We start from the raw sequence: 18133 nt of genomic DNA on the forward strand, positions 1-18133 counted from the left end.
TGTGTTGTTACCTATCCTTACCACCTGGGGGCGGCACGTTAGGAAGTCCAGGATCCAGATGCAGAGGAAGGTGTTTAGTCCCAGGGTCCTTAGCTTATTGACGAGCTTTGAGGGCACTATAGTGTTGAACGCTGAGCTGGAGTCAATGAATAGCATTCTCACATAGGTGTTCCTTTTGTCCAGGTGGGAAAGGGCAGTGTTGAGTGCAATAGAGATTGCTGGTTACTTAAGTGTTCTTGGGCACAGGGACTATGGTGTTGGTATTACAGACTCGGACAGGGACAGGTTTGCCAGTTGGTCAGCTGTTCTATGCTGCCGGTACATTGTGTAACCTGTCAGCTATACGTTGATATTGTCGTCGTTCAGCCACAACTCCGTGAACCATAAGATGTTACCGTTTTAACCTGTTGCGACGAGCAAACCCGTATCCGGGAGCGTAATTATAGCCTCAAGCTCATTACCATAACGCAACGTTAACTATTCATGAAAATCGCAAATGAAATTAAATAAATATATTGGCTCACAAGCTTAGTCTTTTGTTAACCACACTGTCATCTCAGATTTTCAAAAAATGCTTTTCAACCATAGCTACACAAGCATTTGTGTAAGAGTATTGATAGCTAGCATAGCATTAAGCCTAGCATTCAGCAGGCAACATTTTCACAAAAACAAGAAAAGCATTCAAATAAAATAATTTACCTTTGAAGAACTTCGGATGTTTTCAATGAGGAGACTCTCAGTTAGATAGCAAATGTTCAGTTTTTCCAAAAATATTATTTGTGTAGGAGAAATCGCTCCGTTTTGTTCATCACGTTTGGCTAAGACAAAAACCCGAAAATTCAGTCATTACAACGCAAACTTTTTTCCAAATTAACTCCATAATATCGACAGAAACATGGCAAACGTTGTTTAGAATCAATCCTCAAGGTGTTTTTCACATATCTATTCGATGATAAATCACTCGTGGCAGTTTGGTTTCTCCTCTGTTCAAAATGGAAAAATGCACGCACCTGGAGATTACGCAATAGTTTCGACGGAGGACACCGAGCAGACACCTGGTAAATGTAGTCTCTTATGGTCAATTTTCCAATGATATGCCTACAAATACGTCACAATGCTGCAAACACCTTGGGGAAACGACATAAAGTGTAGGCTCATTCATTGCGCATTCACAGCCATATAAGGAGACATTGGAACACAGCGCCTCCAAAATCTGGGGCATTTCCTGTTTGAAATTTCATCTTGGTTTCGCCTGTAGCATCAGTTCTGTGGCACTCACAGATAATATCTTTGCCGATTTGGAAACGTCAGAGTGTTTTCTTTCCAAAGCTGTCAATTATATGCATAGTCAAGCATCTTTTTGTGACAAAATATCTTGTTTAAAACGGGAACGTTTTTCATCCAAAAATGAAATACTGCCCCTAGAGTTTCAAGAAGTTAATGTCCCATTGGTAGTTTAATCTCCTGCGTAACTCGTCGATTTTATTATCCAAAGATTGCACGTTTGCTAGCAGAATGGAGGGAAGTTGGGGTTTATTCGATCGCCTACGAATTCTCAGAAGACAGCCCGACATTCGGCCCCTCTTTCTCCACCTCCTCAGGTGCTTGTACCCGAGGAAGCCTTCACGTCGGGCTTATCAGAATCATGAAAGGAAAACAAGGATTCTGCTAGTCCATGGTGAGTAATCGCAGTCTTGATGTCTAGAAGTTATTTTCAGTCATAAGTGATGGCAGTGGCAACATTATGTACAAAATAAGTTTAAAAATCTGTTACAAACAACGCAAATAAACAAACAAAAAGCACAATTGGCTGGGGGCACGTAAAACGTCTGCCTTCTTCTCCGGCACCATTCACTGTTGGAAATAAAGCAGTGTTGTGGGCTCTTTCTCTGGTTAGTTTTAGATCCAATCGATGCTTAATTAATAAGTGAATAAGAACCAGCTACATGCGTCATACCATCTCCTCCATATTGACTTGCCTTTAAATCTCTGAAAAGTTCATATTTTCATTACGACTCTTACTCTTGGAGTAATTTCGATACAAACCCACGGTGCAGAGATGCAGATGGTGGGGAGTGTTCCCATTAGAATTATGAAAGTGTTTCAAGTGGTGTTTCAATTTCCCCCTTTTTTCCTGATGCTTGGCATGTAAGCTTAATAATCTGAAGTTTCAGCAGCCTAATAAAATCCCTCATGGTATAACACAATTCGTTGGAAGCAATGAGGCCAAACTAATCTCTATTTGATCAAATATGTGGATGTATGTGCTGGTCGGGTGTAATGGTTTCTACAGTGAACACTTCCTTCACAGTAACAGACTCCAAACAGAATAATAAGAATGAGGCATTGGAGGCACGTTGGGGATTTTCTCATCTGCCATACCTACAAGACAAATTGCTCAGCTTTGTCCACTATGACTTCAGTAATCACTTTACAATGTTCATGATAACTCAATCCATTGTAATTTGCCTTTCAAATTGCATTGATCCATGACCTTGTTCATGTGTCAATCATGTTATCAGAATCATAGCCAACAGTACTGGCACAGCATCTCCAATTTGGATGTTGATTCCATTTGCCATAAAAATACATAGATAATTGTTTGGCCCTCAGGTAATGACATTGCGAGAAGTATGTCTGCCTTTCCTTCAGTTGAAAGAAGTTTGCTAAAGGAATAACTACATTTACAGAGGCCATAAAATCGGGGGTCATAAAATGTGTCTCTGTGGGTCTGATAGCTACTGTAGCATTACTTCAGCTATTCTCCATCCAAATGGGACTGTCTAGACCTGATGCTCATCCAAAAAAGTACTCATGAAGGAGTAACCATGCGTCATGTTATACATGGTCATACATGCTAAATATTATAATGCCAACATATTGATTTAGTCTAAGTAGCTCGGAATCCATATAATAAAAGTGATTTGCATACCCCGAGGTTAAAACACAATATTGAAGCCCTTGGGAAATGTATATGTTATGACATAATATACAGTAAGTGGATGTTTTTTCATTAATATGTGAAATCAGATTTATTCAATATGTACTAAAGTCAAAGTGCGATTTATACCGTGACATTTGGTAGCCTTTGTTTTTTTCATGGGACTTCCTATATGCAATAATGTGATTTTCAACAAATCACTTCAAAAATTAGGCTACCTGCACACGTTCGTCCATTCGATTCCAGAATCCAAACAATGCACTGTGCACCAGTCATTGGATGAATGGAAAAAGACACATGTTACCAAACACCAAAAAATGCCATGACATTTGGCACTTGTCATCAGGCTTACATTTTTATAGCCACAGGAGGTTGGTGGCACCTTCGTTGGGGAGAATTGACTCGGGGTAATTACTGGAGCGGAGTTAGAGGAATGGTATCAAATACAGCAAACAATTGGGACACCTGAAAAGGGGCAGAAATACAGGACGCAAATATTGCTGTGTCTGTCCCGAGCTCATCGGTGGGAGAAACTGTGAGGGTCCAGTTTAAACAATGTTGCAAGTTCACTAGCAAAAGCTCAAGACAGACAGAGAGAGAGGCAGACAGACAAAGTAGAGAGATTAATGTGATTGACAGAACCTGAACTAACTTTCACTGGTTTCTAACACCAAGTTGGTGTTTGGTTCATTTGGAATGAAGTTTTATTTTCATATTTACCACTGTATCAGTAGAAAATAGCATTTTAAACAAGTAGGTGAATGGTTAAATTAGAATGGTTAAACCCCGAAAGTTGGACTTTTGTTTCATGCACCGTCCCCCGTCCCCCCTGATTCACATACTGACTATAGTACTGTGGTCTTAGAGAATAGTTTGCGGTTAGATTCGGCATATTCTCTCTAGTTGTGGGCCCAAGGAGGAATCGGTTGCTAAGAAACTAATGACAATTCAGTCCCTGCCACCCTCCTCCTCTTGAGAACTATTCTCACCTGTCTCCAAATCAAATGAGTGACATAATGTGTGTTTGTGTCTCCAAATCAAATGAGTGACATAATGTGTGTTTGTGTCTCCAAATCAAATGAGTGACATAATGTGCATTTGTGTCTCCAAATCAAATGAGTCTGATGTGTGTTTGCCTGATGTGTGTTTGTGTGGACTCATGCTAAATAATGTTGATCAATCTACATTGAATAAACCGGACTATCTGACATTTAATATTATTGTGTGTTAAATAATATTTAACAATCTATAGAAGAAGATGGAGGAGGCGGTAGAGGTGTGGTGGTGGGTTGGCTTGGCTTGGCTTGAGATTAAGATCACTTTTTTGGTCAACTGCACACAAGGAAGAACGAAAGAGAGAGGGAACGAGAGAGGGAGAGGGGTGAAGAGAATAGACAGCAGTTGACTTAGCCATTAGCCATTAGCAGAGGTGAAGTGGAAGGCCACCTTGAATGAAATGAGGGGTGGAGGAACACATTTACACTGTCTTCGAGGTAGGGATCTATTTGAGAATAAATTATGGTCATTACCAGAGCACAGAAGAGGCAGAAATCAGGTTTATTGTGTTTAGTGTGTTATTTGTGTTTAACATTGCTACATGCTTGTCAGTGTCTGTTTTGTGCTCTTTGTGTGTGGGGAGGGAGGCGTTGAGGTTTACGATAAGGTATCCATGGAATGTGACTCTATATTTTATGCATCTTGTCTTTTTAAATGAGCTGTGAAATGTAGGCCATGGCACCCTCACAATACACTCCACCATACTGTTTGCCACAATAGAGCAGAAGGAGAATGAGCTCCTTTCTGAAACAACAACACAGAGGCGAGATGGTCCCCCCAGAGAGAAAGGGCTAGAGCTAGAGAAAATAAGAGAGAGATGCGTGAGAGAGATGGAGAAAGATGAGTGACAGATTTGCTTGTGCATTCAGGGAGGTGAAGAGCGAGAGGGAGCGGGAGAGAGAGCAGAGTTTCTGGGCTCTCTTTAGAGATGTATCAAGGCTATGTTACTGTCAGAGAGATAGGGAGTGCATGGCGGTGTGTGGTGCGTATGGTGGTGTGTGGTGCTAGAGTGCAGTCACCGGCTGCCTCTCTCTGTGTCACTGTCAATACATAGAGGCTCTGACAGGAGACCTATCGGAACACCAAGGAGAATTCGGCCAAGCCAGTGGACTGACAAGACATGGCGGATAAAAATGGAGATTACACACTGAGCAATGCTGAGAGTTCACAAGGCACAGTCATCCATCCAGCTTTCTCCCTGCTTGATTATCTGTTGCCGTAATGGACTATGTGTGTTTTTGTTCCAGGGTTGTAGAAACCCGTATAAATGATCTCTTAATGATCTGATCCTTACAACCAATATGTAAGATTCCCAATCTCTAAATCCTATTTCTGATAGTCACTGTCACGTTCTGACCATAGTTCTTTTGTGTTTTCTTTGTTTGAGTGTTGGTCAGGATGTGAGCTGAGTGGGCATTCTATGTTGTGTGTCTAGTTTTCCCATTTCTATGTTTGGCCTGATATGGTTCTCAATCACAGGCAGGTGTTAGTCATTGTCTCTGTTTGGGAACCATATTTAGGTAGCCTGTTTTGTGTTGGGTTTTGTGGGTGGTTGTCTTCTGTCTTTGTGTCTATGCACCAGATAGGACTGTTTCGGTTTTTCACATTTGTTGTTGTTGTATTTTGTGTTCATGTTGAGTTCTTCTTATTAAAACATGGAGACTTACCACGCCGCATCTTGGTCCGATCCTTGCTACACCTCTTCAGAGGAAGAGGAAGAAATCAGCCGTTACAGTCACATCCATTATAGGCCTCTTGGGGCAACCCTCCATTGACGTGATAGCTGTATTTTGTGAGAGGGTAAGCAGTTATTACGTGTTGAGTTATTTGATTAATTCTTCTGTAAGATAACGTTTCACACACATGTGCACTCATGTCATTTTGATTTCAAATTGAAATGAGAGAAACAACTCCCAGCTGTTATACTGTGAAATGGGTTTATCTAGTTACTTATTCATGCACATTTGCATCTTGCATTAATTTATTGCAGCAATAAAGCCAACCAAATTTGGTGCCAAAAAAAACATATTTTCTGCTTTTTGCCTTCTGATGTAAGCTCTTCTTTGCTGAGAATAGTGATGGGTACACATGGAAAACATTTTAAAGCTCAGAAACCAACCTCTTTCTCTCATTCACACACACACACACACACACACACGTAAGGTACTATACATGGACTGCTGCTGGCCCACGTGTAATAAACCTGATTAAATGTGTCTCTTCCTGAAAGTTGACCCTCATTCACTAACAGAGCTGTTATTATAACACTTATGACATATTCCCAGTCATTATTCACTAGTTCAGTAGTTCACCTCATTTGAGAGTCGCTGTATGCTTTTTTTTCCATGTTTGTGTGGATGTGTGTGCTTGCACCCGCTTAGACCATTCTTACTCTCAAATCTGATGAGACAATACGTGTGGCCATGTTGAAAATAGCTTTGTAAATATAATAATAATAATGTTAATAATAATAATAATATATACCATTTAGCAGACACTTTTATCCAAAGCGACTTATATTCATGAACCTGGGAATTGTTAGGAGAGGCTGTTCATCAACATGACACAGCACTGACTACAGATATTAATCAACTTCTCAACAATGTATTAGCCTGTTATAGTTATGTCGAAAGCATTCACATCTCTGTCATTGTAGATTGTGTGTTGGAAAGAAAATAGTTAATTTGCATTGTTTGACAGTAATTATTATAAAAACACTTATGACATATTCCCAGTCATTATTCACTAGTTCAGTAGTTCACCTCATTTGAGAGTCGCTGTATGCTTTTTTTCCATGTTTGTGTGGATGTGTGTGCTTGCACCTGCTTAGACCATTCTTACTCTCAAATCCGATACAACAATACAAATATGATTATAGCATTGGCACACTGGATCGTTTTAACATTCATCTTGGTTTTAGTAATTATTTTGACTATTTAACTCCACATACATTTCAATCCCCTGTCATCAAAGTTCACATAATTATCCTCTGCTCCTCATCTATTCTCTACCTACACAACTTACAGTTCTAATTTCCCCTCTTGTTTCCAAGGGAACAGTTTCTAAGGTTACAAGTTTACACCGCTTTTTTTTTTCTCCCACTCTCTCGCTCACGCCACAGACGGTCTATCTTTGCACCTACAATAAATATTCATGAATATGATGTGGTTATTGTGCTGCCAAATCCTTTAAAAAATAAGTGATTGCTCCCGGACCATACCCGGATCGTTCTGGGTGTGCTTTCAATGATGCTCATTGCCGTTCTGACATGAAAAAGCAGGGCATGACACATCCCTGTAGATACACACATCTCTGGTCCTTCACATCGTCTGATGGAGACATGTCCTATTCCCTTGTGATCTCTCACAGGCCCGATTGAAACCCCCCAGAGTCAGCCATGTTGCATTTGTCTTAGCTGCTTTAGAACGTGATCCTAATAGCTCTCTACATGTGTCAAGTTCATGAATGGTCCTGTGTTTAGAGTACGGGGAAGCAGCAGGAGGAGCGAGTGGGTGGATGGCCAGTGGTAGCGCCTTCTTTTGCCACTCTATATTAATCTACTGGCCGTGTTGCTTGTTGGTCCAAATAGAGCCTCTCTGAGGATGCTGGAGTGTGGGGGAGAGTGGGCGATGAGCAGGCAATGTTATGTTGATAAATACTGTAAGTTGGACTTGGCCTGATGCTGCACAAGTGAGCCATCCTACTATTGATTAGCTCTTGTACTGTATTTCCACTGCAATGTTTTGATGAGTGGAGTGACCTCTTAGAGCTCGGTCTGTAAGATGGAATTTTTGTTGTTACATGCTCTGTAGATGGTTGAATCATCAACTTAATAGAAATCCATGGCTATGTGGTTGTTGGGCAGTCTCTTTGAGAAAAGTCTCTTTTCTCTTTAAAACAAATATGTTGTTTCCCTTGAAGCAATATTATTAGCTGATGGTATACATGCTAACCTATTTGTGTGTTGTAAGCTGTGACCCCACACTGTGTGAGTCCCAGGGAAAGCAAAGCCACTGGTAATTACACATACTTTAGCAATACATTATTTCAAATTGATTAATGAGTTTTGCCTCACGCATTAAATCGGGCATGCTGGATACTTTAGCCCATGCTGTTTACTGTGTAGAATGAACACATCTTGGAACAATGACGTAGGCCTCAGAAATACATTTTGTTAAGGCAAGGTTTTCTCTCTGGTTCCTTTCGTTTAATCCAATTTGACTAGTTATATAAAATTGCAATTCAAGGCCTCTTTATTTTGCTCAGATAGGTTTGATAGCTTTTTCCGCTTTGTTATATTCAGACCAAAAAAAACATGTACAGATTTGTCATTCAAAAGTTTCCACCAAGATTTTCACTGAGTTGTGAGACTATAAACAGCAATGTAATATCCTTGAGCATTTGTTTCTCAAAAACACCATTTCAATAGTTGTATTAATTTAAATTGCGTTATTTTTCAATTATCCAAGATGAGGCATGTTTGGTATAGCATCCTCCGTCTTCCTATCTTCACACTCTTTGAGCAATTTCTCACAGAAGCAATCTGTGCTAATTTATTCAAACATATACATCCAATTTGAGAAACAATCTATAGAATGAAGTCATATATAAACATTTCTTTTTACCATCTCTCGGTCTGGTGAAGTCCATATACATTTGTAAAGGATTGATTTTGCATTAGTAGCTAGAACTGCATGCGCCCACACAAATGCTAATTTTAACGCTTGAGCTACTTTTAAATGTCCGTGAATGTGTTCTGGTACAATGGCTCTCACCCTAATCACAATCACACTCTGCCATCTGACTGCTGTAACCATTTTTCACTGGCCTGCGAGCACAATCGGCCACACTTCAAATGAAAAACAAAAGACGACTGTAGACATGATTTATAATGGCCGTGGCCAATGTGAGCGTTTCCCTCTTTTCAACTCGGTTCAATTTAGTTGCAGGATTTGTTGGAAATTACCCAGAAAAATCCATTGAAAGAAATGTAGTGAATTGAGAATCGGCATAGAGTTTAATAGGCCCAAAGATCATTTAACGACTTGTCTGGCTAATTTCATTAACATTGTCGGCAGATAATCATTCCCAGGACAGATTAAGCACTGTACAACTCATCCTATAATAATCTGGAGCAGGAATTACGGACAGCCAGGTACCCAATGGTTGTGTTTGTAAAATGTGGATTAAAAGTCCATACTGGGAGGATAACTGTGAACTCTAGAACAATTTACAGTTATTAAAGCAAATAGAACTGAATGTGCACCACTCACACTTCCCCATACACATGGCACATTGTGATTACATTCTCAAATCTGCCAAGAGAAAATAGGATCACATCTGTAAAGACTAGTACACCTCTCTCTCTCTCTCGCTCTCTCTCTTGCTATCCCTCACACTCTCTCTCACACGCTCTCGCTCCCTCTCACTCTCTCGCTCTCTTTCTTTCTCTTTCATATTCTCTCACACGTTTTCTTTATTTTTCAGTCTCTCTCTCTCTGTCTCTTTCTCTCTATCTCTGTAGTGTGGTACAAAGCAAAGCCCAGAGCAGACAGAATAGAGCAGGAATGAAGACAAGGCATGCAATCAGCGTCTCTGAATCACAGTGTTGCTCACCTCTATCTTCGCTCAAGGTGCCATTAAGTAACTCCAATTACTTTTAATAATTATGTAATCAACCAGGCCTGACATGTGAGGAGCTTTAATTAAGTTATTAATTAGTTGAATAATGTGATTTTTCTCTGGAACAGAAACTCAAGTCACCCTCTCAACTTCTGAAACACAAGTGTAATTAACACTTTAACCAGAGAGCCCTCTTTTACACCTGAATAAACTGTTAGACAGATGTTCAGTTCTGTTGGGAGAGGAGGATGAGGCGGACTAGGACACGCCCCCCTTACAAACAACCTATGTTGTGTGACAAATAACATTACACATGAAAACATAGACTCTGGGAAATATGCATATGAAGAGTTACAGTATTTTCTCCAGTACACTTTTTTAAACACTCACTGTGGGATTAGGACCAACATGTACTGGGAATGTAAAGTCTATGTGTGTGGGTTGACTGGCGCGTTTTCGCTCTCTTTTGTTCATTCACACTACACTATCATGCATCCTGATGAAATATGCTTACAATTTTCTGTTACGCCGTTTTTTGGGGAGCTAAATGTGTCACTGCCATAGGCCTGTGTAATTGATGCATCACGTCACATTATCAGACTGTCCAAAATAGGGGAGAGTGGTGCAACTTATATTTGTTCCTTCAGGGAGGGTTGTGTGGCTTTTCATTGGGCACAGGGGAGGGTAGTGCGTTTTCCCTCGGTTTACTACCGGACTACCAGCCTCTGAGCCAGTCACACATCTGATTCCCTGAAGCATCTCAGTGAAAAAAAAGTCACACCCACAACATGAGCTGATTGGATAGACTGGATGTGCATCTTGTCTCTAATATTCTTAAAGTAGGCTCCTGAAATGTTTAGTGCTAGTAGTGGCAGGCGTGCATGGACATGATATAGAGTTTCCAAAAACATGAATGTGACCAAAGTCATTGCATAATAGCCATTTTAGCACATTGGCTAACCAGGATTTACATGACAAGTTTGAACAGAAGTGAGGTGTGTAGCCTAAGTAGCCTATGGTCAAATAACTAGGTTAACAATGTTTCTTTAGCTAGCTACCATCAGGGATAGCTCCCAGGCATCCGAGGATGGTAAGATTAAATGGTTTTAGTACTTTCCCAAGTGATGCTTGCTTGCCTAAGAAATCAACAGAAATACAGATAGATGAGCTTGTTCTGGGTCCGAGCTCAATCTGGAGGTGAAAGAAAAGCACACCTGTTTAGACGAGGTGCTGGCTAGCAGAATAGAACACTTGAAAAATTAAAGGAGAGCCACACACTCTAGGAGCTCAGAAGCAATAATTGAATAACCTAATAACCAACGTTTCGACAGACAAGCTGTCTTCATCAGGGTATAATGACAAACACTGCGGGTCACTAGTTTATATAGTTTCAAAGGACACACAGGTGTCTGTAGTCATGTCCGGGTGTGGCTTGATAACATTGTTAAATTTACAGATACAGTGGGGCAAAAAAGTATTTAGTCAGCCACCAATTGTGCAAGTTCTCCCACTTAAAAAGATGAGACAGGCTTGTAATTTTCATCATAGGTACATTTCAACTATGACAGAGAAAATGAGAAGAAAAAAATCCAGCTGTGCCACCATCTGTCGTAACCGGCTGCGACCGGGAGGTCCGTGGGGCGACGCACAATTGGCCTAGCGTCGTCCGGGTTAGGGACGGCTTGGCTGGCTGTAAGGGCTTGGCGACTCCTGTGGCGGGCCGGGCGCAGTGCGCGCTAACCAAGGTTGCCAGGTGCACGGTGTTTCCTCCGACACATTGGTGCGGCTGGCTTCCAGGTTGGATGCACCGTCCCTAACCCGGACGACGCTAGGCCAATTGTGCGTCGCCCCACGGACCTCCCGGTCGCGGCCGGTTACGACAGAGCCTGGGCGTGAACCCATGGTCCCTGTTGGCACAGCTGGCCACCATAGAAATACAAAAACACCTAGATGACCTACCCTAGTTACTAGCACGCCCCAACCAACATAGAAAATAAACAGCTTTCTATGGTCAGGGCGTGACAGGGTGGAAGTCATGGAGCAGGGAAAGGTTGATGGTTGTAATTAGGGACCATTAGAACATTACAGGGGGGGTCTACTTGAGGGATCATAAAAAAATACATCCCCTTCCCAAAATTACACATATTTTCACATTACACTGCCCTTGTACTTGAAAAAAACTGCAATACCCTTCCCGTTCATTGAATTAAATCAAAATAATGATTGTAGGCCCACAAACATTTCCCAATCAGAGGCAGCTGTTTATCGTTGTCTCTGATTGGGAATCATATTTGGTAGCCATTTCCCCATTGGTATTCGTGGGATCTTGTCTACGGATAGTTACCTGTGTTTCGGTTTATAAAAAATATGTGGAACTCACGCTGCACCTTGGTCTATTCATTACGACGAGCGTGACAGAAGACCCCACCACCAACGAACCAAGCAGCGTGGTCAGGAGAACTGGACCTGGGAGGAAATCCTGGAGGGTGCAGGACCCTCGACAAGGGCCGGAGAGTATCCCCATCTGAAGGAGGAGATAGACGCAGCGAAAGCGGAACAGCGACGATACGAGGAGTTAGCTCAACGAAGAGTTCTCTCTCAACACGGGGAGTTTGGCGGAGTCAGGGTTCAGACCTGAGCCAACTCCCCGTGACCGGTCAGGCACCGTGTTATTTGGGGATGCGCACCGTGTTTCCACAGTCCGGTGAGCTCTATTCCAGCTTCCCGCAGTTGTCATGCTAGAGTGGGCATTCAGCCAGGACGGATTGTGCCGGCTCAGCGCTCCTGGTCTCCAGTATCCTCCAGTATCAGCGCTCCAGGTCCATGATATCCTGCGCCATCTCTACGCACTGTCGCCAGTGCGCCTTCACAGCCCAGTGCTTCCTGTGCCAGCTTCCTGCACTTGCCGGGCTGGATTGAGCATCCAGTCAGGAAGGGTTGTGCCAGCTCTGCACTCTAGACCTTCAGTGCGCATCCACAGTCCAGTGCGTCCTGTGCCTCCTCCCCGCACTCGCCCTGAGGTGTGTGTCATCAGCCTGGTGCCACCTGTACCGGTCCCACGCATCAGGCCTCCAGTGCGCCTCGACAGTCCAGTACGTCCTGTGCCTCCTCCCCGTACTCACCCTGAGGTGCGTGTCACCAGCCCGGTACCACCAGTGTTGGCACCACGCATCAGGCCTCCAGTGCGCCTCCACAGTCCAGAGCTTCCGGCGACAGTTCCCAGTCCAGAGCTTCCGGCGACAGTTCCCAGTCCAGAGCTTCCGGCTACAGTTCCCAGTCCAGAGCTTCCGGCGACAGTTCCCAGTCCAGAGCTTCCGGCGACGGTTTCACAGTCAGGAACCTCCAACGACGGTCCACAGTCCGGAGCCTCCAGCGACGGTCGGCGGCCCGGAACCTCCAGCGACGGTCGGCGGCCCGGAATCTCCAGCGACGGTCGGCGGCCAGGAGCCTCCAGCGACGGTCGGCGGTCCGGAGCCTCCAGTCACGGTTGGCGGTCCAGAGCCTTCAGCAGGGGTTCTCTGTCCAGAGCTTCCTGTGACGTTCTACGGTCTGGAGCCTCCGGCGACGATCCACAGTCCGGTGCCTCCAGCGACAACCCACTGTCCGGAGCTTCCGGCTATGCACACCTTACCGGAGCCGCCCCCGACGCCCTGTGTCATCCATCTTAGACGCCCACCCGGACCCTCCACTATTGAGTCAGGATTTTGCTGTTTATTCTCTATGTTGGTTGAGGTGTGATAGTGACTAGGGTGGGTCATCTAGGTGGTTTCGTATTTCTATGGTGACCTGATATGGTTCCCAATCAGAGGCAGCTGTTTATCGTTGTCTCTGATTGGGGATCATATTTAGGTAGCCATTTCTCCATTGGTATTCTTGGGATCTTATCTCCGGATAGTTGCCTGTGTGCACCAGTAGCTTCACGTTTCGTTTTGTTTTGTTTGTGCTTGTTTGTTTTGTTTTGCTGAGTTTCGGTTTATTAAAAACATGTGGAACTCTCACGCTGCGCCTTGGTCTATTCATTACGACAAGCGTGACACACCCATGACACACACAGACCATGGTGTCCAATCTCCTCTACCCTGGAAAGGTCTCTGGGAGGTGAGGGTGGAATATGAATGGGTTGTAGCCAGACATATGAAATGCTCCATCAGATAACATTCGGACTGGGTCTGGGTTCCAATGGAATATAGAGTTAATGAACTCAATCGGTCATGCATGATGAAATTTGCCTCATTGCTTTGTTTGTCTGTAAGAGAAACTCTCCTAACAAGCTCAAACTCTTTTCTTCTTTTAAATTGTGGGATGTGCCAGTTACACAATAGCCTGTCGGTCTTAGAACACACACAGTATACAAAACAGACGTTGTTTACTTCTTAAAGGCTCCTATCTGGATATCAAAACTCATCAAACGATATAAAGATGTGCACATCAAAGGAGTCCAAAGTCTCTGTGGTATTTTGCTTCTCACCATAGTGTGTCCAGTACACTGCACTGCCAGACATACCATCAAACACTAACAATTTGTGTTGACTGGGTGGCGGAGTCTTTGAGAGTCTTTTATGTCTCACTGACAACATGATGAAATAATATTGTGTTTCTGACGGATTGCTCCCCCTTTTTGCCATTTGATTTCACTGTCACTGTTGATGGTTGTTCTGAGATTCTATTCTCAACATTCCAGAAACTAAATGGCCACAATGACAGCAGCTGTGATTCTGTTGAAGAATTGATTATTGCATGTCAATATTAAAAGAGTACGCTAACTGGTAATAATTGGGGGAGTGGTACTATTGGAGGAGTGGTACTATTGATATTGATAGCCTTCTGAGGCTGCTGTGGCTATCATATTTGTATCGACACGTTTCATTGTCCTCAGTTATCTTTTCATTGTCCTCAGTTATCTTTTCATTGTCCTCAGTTATCTTTTCATTGTCTTCAGTTATCTTTTCATTGTCCTGTTAGCTTTTCATTGTCGTCAGTTATCTTTTCATTGTCCTCAGTTATCTTTTCATTGTCTTCAGTTATCTTTTCATTGTCTTCAGTTATCTTTTCATTGTCTTCAGTTATCTTTTCATTGTCCTGTTAGCTTTTCATTGTCGTCAGTTATCTTTTTCTGCCTGTTCTGTAACAACATTGTGCTTTCATGTAAAGTTTTAGAGTGATATGTTTTAGTCCTTTTTCAATTATGCCCATGTGAAAGTGATAATGGTCCACTCCTGAACTGAAAATGAACACTATCCCCTAAAGCCCCAAAAGAATAGTGGAAAATAAAAACTCTTGACTGGAACTAAATGTAATCCACACTAAGGAATTTCACACTCTAAAGATTCCCTTTCTAGTCCTTGGACACTCTGGCTGACCTTCAAGTAGGAACCAAGGTTACTGCAGTAGTAAACTGTCCAGTCTGGCTAGAGTTTATTGTTGAAGATATTCAGTCTATAAATGAGAGGAGACATCACATTTCAAGTTTTAATGTCACGTGCACAAGTACAGTGAAATGCCTTTGAGCAGAATGGTGAAACAGAGAATGCTCTCCTCTAGCAGCCATTGCCTCTATGTATTGTTTTTTATATCAGCCTCCCTACCAAAGGGCCTTTTGCTCTTCAAGGTCTTGGCCAACGCGAAAGGATAATTGAATGGCACCAGGTTGAATGCAAAGAGGCCTGTGTCCACACTAACAGAATTATCAGCCCAACTCCAGCCCCTGTCCCTTTGCCCTTGCTTCCTGGCCGGCATGTCAACATCTACCTACCAGCCTTCATGGAAAAATACTGCCATATTTCACAGGAAACACTTAGCCTGCATGCCCAGGAGAATACAAATCTGGCTACAAAATGGGAGTTTGTCTCTTTCACACCGCTATTTCTCCCCACTAAGCATTTGTCTGATTTTTGGTGCCAAACTCTAGCCAGCTGTGGTTAAGCTGTATAAAGTGCTTCTAATTGTGTATGTCAGGGTGTGTATGTGTTGAGGTTGGTGTCTCTGTCATGACCCTGCTCCTCTTAATTTAGGTATCTATTTATTTTCTCTCCCCCCCCCCCCCCCCCCCCCCCACCCCTTTCTACTGAGGTTCGTGGTACATCGTTAGATGAGTTTAATGAAGTTGTGCAGGGCTCTCTTAGGGAAAGGTCAAGCAGAGACCCGGGGGCCATGGAGGTTGGGAGGGAGGTCTGAGCCTGCCATGAAGGTTGATATATTAATTAGAGATGTGTCTAGAGAGCTGTTATTTCTATCAACCACATCAGAATAATGACCAGGTTGGCCGGGATTTCACCCACCTACATCATTTGGGATTTTGACATGAAGTGAAAGGTAGACTCATATGCTTTTGATTGTGGAAAATGGAGGCAAATGGTCTCGCTCGGGATAGTTTTAATTGCTATGTACTTGGTATGTGGCCTCTTACCTTCCAGTCAAGTAGAAAAGTTAGCGTGATGTCTGAAAGGTATGCCCATAAAACCTAAAAAAAACTGAAAGCTTGATTGAAACAGCAGGAAAAACAATAAATTTCCTGCAGCAACTTGCTCTGAATCCTAATGACAGGAGTGGACATCTGCTGAGCTTGCCTGGACTGCAGTTGTATAGTTCGTGGTACATTATTCAGGTCTGGTGGCCTGTGCTGGTGATCTACTGGGCTCTGTGTTGTAAAGGCAAGGCATCAGGGGCTAGGCCCAAGGCTGTTGACATACCCAGAGCTGTGTTCTGTTTAGAGCTCTGAGCTGATCTCACTTGCCCTTCTCTTTGTCTTTGCACCCAGAGGGCCATTTGGAAACGGTTTGTGCTTTTTGTGCATGCGCCGGATCCATTCTGTGATGTGTTTCACCCCTTAGTCCCACTCCCCTTTGTTTAATTGGCTGAGACCCGGCTTTTCCTCTAATCCGTCTGAGGCTGGTGTTTGAGAGAAACAATGGACTCAGAGTGGGAGCGAGGAGCTAAGCAAGCATTTTCCTTCTAAAAAGCAAAGAACACAGAGGGTTTTATACTCATATGTGTTGACAAATTCTCTGGAATAAATTGCCTGATGAAAATTAAACCTCTGTCTCCACACATTCCATTAAGTGATGTGTCAACAGCATTCTTCAGTTTTAAGCTTTTTCTTCCTCATTAGAGTAATACAAAACAACATCCTATTAAAAGGGGACTCTTTCCATCGGGATTATGTTTTTAGACTGAAGCAATACAGTACATTATGTCCACTATTGAGTCCTTCCTACATGTAAAAAATACATTACGTCATGACATTCAGCAAATCCTTTGTGTCGCCTCAATATGTTTTCTAAATCATACAGGCTTAAATACATTCATTCATCATTGAGGCTTAAATGTACTATCCCAACAGTACAGTAGTTAATACCAGTGTTGGATGTGTTCATCATCACCACTATTGTACTATAATGACCATGCAGAGCTGCCAAACACAATACAATAGATAGCAAGATAATTAACATCTGCAGGCCTGCCTAAAAGGTGAAATTTCAATTGTGGCTATTGGATATAGAATTTATGTGGTCACACGTAGTAGTACACAATGGTTTCAATAATCATAAGGGTCCTGCATAATAATTAGTGTAATGGCCAATGTTCGCTCACGCAGAGAAGCACGAGATTGAACTTCGCTCAACTTTCTAGAGTTTTTCTCGTTAGTTAACACTATCAACGTGTGAGAATTATGATTGAATCAACACAATATTAGCCACTTTCAAGGAAACATACCGAAACAAAACAAACTATGCAAGACTTAGTATGCAAAACTAACTATACAAGTGATTTTGTTTGCATTGACAGGCATACTCTACACAGACCAGTGCGCCAGAACCAAACCAGAGCTGCAGTAGGCCTATATGCAAATATATATAACCGTACAGTGCCTTGCGAAAGTATTTGGCCCCCTTGAACTTTGCGACCTTTTGCCACATTTCAGGCTTCAAACATAAAGATATAAAACTGTATTTTTTTGTGAAGAATCAACAACAAGTGGGACACAATCATGAAGTGGAACGACATTTATTGGATATTTCAAACTTTTTTAACAAATCAAAAACTGAAAAATTGGGCGTGCAAAATTATTCAGCCTCCTTAAGTTAATACTTTGTAGCGACACCTTTTGCTGCGATTACAGCTGTAAGTCGCTTGGGGTATGTCTCTATCAGTTTTGCACATCGAGAGACTGAAATTTTTTCCCATTCCTCCTTGCAAAACAGCTCGAGCTCAGTGAGGTTGGATGGAGAGCATTTGTGAACAGCAGTTTTCAGTTCTTTCCACAGATTCTCGATTGGATTCAGGTCTGGACTTTGACTTGGCCAGTCTAACACTTTGGAAGCAGACTTGAATAAGCTAAGTAGCCAATAGGCAGAGGGAAGCATAATTTGTCTGATTGTCTGTAATAATGGTATGGGAATAAAAATGCATTTTATTTTCTAGTGGTTTATTTTGCAAGTGGTTTCTTGCATCAAACAACACAACAACATTCAGTCACATCCTTCTCTGAAGTGGATAAATAGGTTAATGTCAAGA

At 42.5% G+C, this 18133-nt stretch overlaps 1 protein-coding gene across 3 annotated transcripts in view; it reads left to right on the forward strand.

Moving 5' to 3' along the window:
• Window positions 1-18133, forward strand: part of LOC110521588 (neuroligin-1) — a 338049-nt gene that overhangs the window by 238560 nt on the left and 81356 nt on the right. The window lies entirely within an intron of this gene.

The sequence above is a fragment of the Oncorhynchus mykiss genome, chromosome 30 (assembly GCF_013265735.2).
Source record: "Oncorhynchus mykiss isolate Arlee chromosome 30, USDA_OmykA_1.1, whole genome shotgun sequence".
Classification (NCBI taxonomy): domain Eukaryota; kingdom Metazoa; phylum Chordata; class Actinopteri; order Salmoniformes; family Salmonidae; genus Oncorhynchus; species Oncorhynchus mykiss.